Here is a 6000-nt window from a genome sequence, read left to right on the forward strand (position 1 = left end):
TTTACCTTACGTGACCCTTTCACACCTCTGGTCAGTGTCTGTGTTCAGTTTAGATGAAGCTGCTGAGGTTCAGTCATATGCATAAGTTTATAATTCACTTCTCTCAGCATTTTCTTTCTTATTAACCAAACTTTTTCTAACTGTAACGCACATAAACAGTCTGTCTCTACAATAATTTGCTTCATCTTCCTGCTTTTTCAACTTGTGCACACACTTCGATTCATGACGAAATTCATTCCTCATTTTGCAACGTGTTCCTTATTAAGTTTTAATCTCATTTATGTTTGTAATATTTACTGTTTTCTTCTATTATTATTGCTTTTTTTGTATTTTTATATGTTGGTTGGGGCAGTGGTTAGCACTGTTGCCTCACAGCAAGAGGGTCGCAGGTTCAAACTCAGCTTGGGGCCCTTCTGTGTGGAGTTTGCATGTTACTCCCCGTGTTAGCGTGGGTTTTCTCCGGGTTCTCCGGCTTCTTCCCACAGTCCAAAGCGAGTACGTTAGGTTCATTGTTAACTCTAAGTGTGAATGGTTGTCTGTCTCTATGTGCCAGCTCTGTGATAGGCTGGGAACCTGTCCAGGGTGTTCCCCGCCTTCGCCCAATGTCAGCTGGGATCGGCTCCAGCACCCCCGCGACCCTGAATAGGATAAGCGGTTACGGATGTTGGTTGGTTGACATCTTTGGTACAGACCAGGGTTATTATAGCATGCATGCCTGCATGAAAAACGAATAAAAATGAACGTAAATTAATTTCAGTTTTATTTTTTTAGCTATAATATATCACTACTGAAAAAAGGAGACCTCCGGGTCTGAAAAGTGAAGCCAATGCTGAAGTGCCTTAAACTTGCACTCTTTCTAACAGCCAGCAGGGGGCGACTCCTCTGGTTACCGAACAAAGATTGATTGTATAGAAGTCTATGAGAAAATGACCCTACTTCTCACTTGATTTATTACCTCAGTAAACATCGTAAACATGAGTTTATGGTCTCAATCGCTAGTTTCAAGTCTTCTTCAATACGGCATGATGTTCATTTAGTAAATTATGGTCCCATTTAGAGTCAAATAGACCATAAAGCAGGGTATATTTTAGGGCGTGGCTACCTTGTGATTGATAGGTCGCTACCACGGCGTTGTTCGGTCTTGGAGTTGTCCGTGTTTTCGTCTTACATCTTAAACCCTTTCACAGTGTGTTTTCAGTTCATGAAAGTTAATTATAACACTTTGGTCGCCTAAAAAATGTCTTCTTCAGCGTTCGGTTGTACTTAGCTCCATCCTCTCGTGCCACTTCTGGTTGCAAAAAACCAAGAAGGCGATGGCAATAATGACATGGATTTTGAATTAGTCAAAATATACAGAGTATTCCTGATCATGTTATGTTCAGGGAGATACCAACATCAGTTTTTGACTATGGCTCTGTACTTTAATCTCTGTACTGGTAATATGGTGTGACTATTGTACTAACCACTGAGACTTACAGATAAGAACAGATAGGTTTCCTTTTCTCTGTAATTGAGATATCTATCAAGTTGAGAGACGTCAGAGATGTGCGTAGAGATAAAGCATGACAAGGTGTGAAAAGTTACACATATAGCTATAAGAAGAAAAGCAGACGTAATGTTTCAGGCGGCTTAAAAAGAAACTCAAACTCTATAAAGACACAACCCGACACCAGTGTAAACAGTGCCAACATGTCACAGCAGCACACACAAATAGTGATGATTTTATAAAAAGGCACAGAAAACAAACGTTAATTAAAATAAGGGATGCACCAATCCAACTTTTTCAGTCTCGATACCGATAGCGATACCTGGGCTTTGGGTATCGGCCGATACCGAGTACCGATCTGATACCAGTGTTTAATTAATAAGCTGTACGCCTCATTGTGTGGAAGTGATGGGATCATTCTTTTATGTGTAAGGCAACAACAGGCTTGACTTAAACATTGCTTTCATAACTTTGTAAAGCAAAATGTTACCAATAAATTTACATTTAGTGAATCGTTATTCATTGATAAAATAATAAATCATACACAAAAATCTTCAAAATTAACAGGAATTAAAATTCCAGTAAACAATGTATATCATATATAAACATAGAATTTAATTTAATAGATCGACCCCATTGTTACCGATACCCGATCCAGCTATTTGAGTCAGTATTTGATGCGGTATCGGTGTCGGTGCATCCCTAATTAAAGTGCATCTTATTTCAGATGTTTCAGGGGCTCCTGACCTGTTTGATACACCCATAAGTTCAGCGGTGGAAAGTAACTAAGTACATTTACTCAAGTACTGTACTCAAGTAAAATTTTTGCACTTTACTTGATTATTTCCATTTTCTGCTACTTTATATTTCTACTCCACTACATTTCAGAGGGAAATATTGTACTTTTTTACTTCACTATAATTATTTGACAACATGAGTTACTTTGCAGATTCAGATTAATAATACAAAATATAAATCAACTAATAATTTATAATGTTTTATTATAGGTATCCAGAAGTATATAAAGTAGTTAAAATCAGCTCCATCTTTAGCAGCTGTTACACCAGTATGCTTAGACATCAATGCATCAATAATTATAAATCAGTAAAATACTATATATGATTCTGAAATGGGACATTCAGCATAATGAGTAATTTTGGTAGTTTAATTTTGATGCAAATAATTTTGTACTTTTACTTAAAGTAGCCTATTGTGGATGCAGGACTTTTACCACTGCAACTTTTACTTCAGTAAACTTCTTCCACTATTGTGTATCTTAGAGTAAAATGTCTCCTTGAAGTCACAGCTGAAAGGTATCATCAAACTACTTTACTGTCTTCACTGTCTGACACTGAATAGAAAATGATCCGCACCACTAATACAGGATATGAATGAGTAAACTTCACCACCTTCCGCTGCACAATGCTGTAGAAATGACTCATCACTGTTTACTGATATTAATCTATATCATCACATATTTACACCTAGGAAACCCCCACAGACTGCAACCTTCATGTCTGAGCAAAGACTTGACATCAAAGTTTTGAACAATCCTGCACAAAAAACAACAAAACACACTTCGATTGTATTTAAAAAGAAAGTTTAGGTAAAAAGAAGAAGTTCTGGAGAAGTTTGACGACAGCTCTGATAAACCAACATAAGACAAAAGTAATAGTAGTGTTGTTGTTGTGGAAATACACACATGATTGGAATTTAGAGGAAAGAAGAAAGAGGTTTTTCTCTTTTCTAACCCAGACATACCAACTCTCCTCCCCTACTTTAACTCAGTGTTTTTGAGTCTTTCCGTTACTTTTGAGGAAACAGAGAGTGAGGAGACATTCACGACAGCTTCCTGTTCGCCTGTCTGTCTGCCTTTCTTTCTCTCTTCCTCCTCCATCTCTTCCCTTTTCTCCCTCCCAAAATAAATCCATCTCAGCATGTCAACCACATTCTCCACTTCACCTTGACACCTCCAAGGTCAATAAACAGCGTCTTCCTACCGTGAGTCGTGCTGCTGCTGCTGCTGCTGCTGCTGCTGCTGAGCTGCGCGTCGCCAAAAACAAACGTCCTGGAGAGAAATAAGAAAGTCTCCAAACTACGAGGAGAAACGAGGGCTAATGTTTTTCCTCCTGGCTTCCCACCACCCGCCTCTCCTCTCCTCTCATCTCCCCTCCCTCTCTCATGCTCTCCACTCCTCCTCCTCTTCCTCCTCCTCCTCCTCCTCCTCCTCCTCCTCCTCCTCCTCACTGTGTGTGTTTTGCTCCGTTAAGTTAGAATTCAACTCTTGGCACTGAAACACGGAAACCCACATTAACAATAAACATTTAGCGTGATCATGTTCTATTCAGGGTCAGACAGTAAAGTAGTTTGATGATACTTTTCAGCTGTGACTTCAAGGAGACATTTCACTCTAAAATACACAATAGTGGAAGAAGTTTACTGAAGTAAAAGTTGCAGTGGTAAAAGTCCTGCATCCACAATAGGCTACTTAAGTTAAAGTACAAAATTATTGACATCAAAATATACTTAAACTACCAAAAGTACTCATTATGCAGAATCATATATAGTATTTTATTGGTTTATAATTATTGATGCATTGATGTCTAAGCATACTGGTGTAACAGCTGCTAAAGATGGAGCTGATTTTTACTACTTTATATACTTCTGGGTAGTTTAACCTATAATAAAACATCATAATTTATTAGTTGATTTATATTTTGTATTATTAATCTGAATCTGCAAAGTAACTCATGTTGTCAAATAGTTATAGTGAAGTAAAAAGTACAATATTTCCCTCTGAAATGTAGTGGAGTAGAAATATAAAGTAGCAGAAAATGGAAATACTCAAGTAAAGTGCAAAATCTTTTACTTAAGTACAGTACTTGAGTAAATGTACTTAGTTACCTTCCACCGCTGAATTGTAAAAGTACAAAATTACTACTTAAAAAAGTACTCATTATGCAGAATGTCTCATTTCAGAATCATATATAGTATTTTATTGGTTTATAATTATTGATGCATTGATGTCTAAGCATACTGGTGTAACAGCTGCTAAAGATGGAGCTGATTTTTTTACTACTTTATATACTTCTGGGTAGCTTAACCTATAATAAAACATCATAATTTATTAGTTGATTTATATTTTGTATTATTAATCTGAATCTGCAAAGTAACTCATGTTGTCAAATAATTATAGTGAAGTAAAAAGTACAATATTTCCCTCTGAAATGTAGTGGAGTAGAAATATAAAGTAGCAGAAAATGGAAATACTCAAGTAAAGTGCAAAATCTTTTACTTAAGTACAGTACTTGAGTAAATGTACTTAGTTACCTTCCACCGCTGAATTGTAAAAGTACAAAATTACTACTTAAAAAAATACTCATTATGCAGAATGTCCCATTTCAGAATCATATATAGTATTTTATTGGTTTATAATTATTGATGCATTGATGTCTAAGCATACTGGTGTAACAGCTGCTAAAGATGGAGCTGATTTTTACTACTTTATATACTTCTGGGTAGCTTAACCTATAATAAAACATCATAATTTATTAGTTGATTTATATTTTGTATTATTAATCTGAATCTGCAAAGTAACTCATGTTGTCAAATAATTATAGTGAAGTAAAAAGTACAATATTTCCCTCTGAAATGTAGTGGAGTAGAAATATAAAGTAGCAGAAAATGGAAATACTCAAGTAAAGTGCAAAATCTTTTACTTAAGTACAGTACTTGAGTAAATGTACTTAGTTACCTTCCAACGCTGAATTGTAAAAGTACAAAATTACTACTTAAAAAAGTACTCATTATGCAGAATGTCCCATTTCAGAATCATATATAGTATTTTATTGGTTTATAATTATTGATGCATTGATGTCTAAGCATACTGGTGTAACAGCTGCTAGAGATGGAGCTGATTTTTACTACTTTATATACTTCTGGGTAGCTTAACCTATAATAAAACATCATAATTTATTAGTTGATTTATATTTTGTATTATTAATCTGAATCTGCAAAGTAACTCATGTTGTCAAATAATTATAGTGAAGTAAAAAGTACAATATTTCCCTCTGAAATGTAGTGGAGTAGAAATATAAAGTAGCAGAAAATGGAAATACTCAAGTAAAGTGCAAAATCTTTTACTTAAGTACAGTACTTGAGTAAATGTACTTAGTTACCTTCCAACGCTGAATTGTAAAAGTACAAAATTACTACTTAAAAAAGTACTCATTATGCAGAATGTCCCATTTCAGAATCATATATAGTATTTTATTGGTTTATAATTATTGATGCATTGATGTCTAAGCATACTGGTGTAACAGCTGCTAAAGATGGAGCTGATTTTAACTACTTTATATACTTCTGGGTAGTTTAACCTATAATAAAACAAACTAGGTATAAAATAAACACACACTTTCACAAGGCTTTTAGAAAAGCAGCAGTGGTTTAAGTACTAATTTGGAGACAGTGGTGGATGAAGTATTCAGGCCCTTTACTTAAATAAAAGTGCTAAT

The 6000-nt window shown here is 35.3% G+C and overlaps 1 protein-coding gene across 1 annotated transcript in view; it reads right to left on the minus strand.

The window, feature by feature from the left end:
- The window catches only part of LOC119492417 (phospholipid-transporting ATPase ID-like), a 42184-nt gene extending 38533 nt beyond the window's left edge, over positions 1 to 3651 (minus strand). Inside the window, exon 1 of the mRNA XM_037776853.1 lies at positions 3487 to 3651. The gene's annotated coding sequence lies outside the window, so the exon portion shown is untranslated. The remainder of the gene's footprint in view (positions 1 to 3486) is intronic.
- Between the last annotated feature and the right edge of the window lie 2349 nt (positions 3652 to 6000).

The sequence above is a fragment of the Sebastes umbrosus genome, chromosome 8 (genome assembly GCF_015220745.1).
Source record: "Sebastes umbrosus isolate fSebUmb1 chromosome 8, fSebUmb1.pri, whole genome shotgun sequence".
Lineage (NCBI taxonomy): Eukaryota > Metazoa > Chordata > Actinopteri > Perciformes > Sebastidae > Sebastes > Sebastes umbrosus.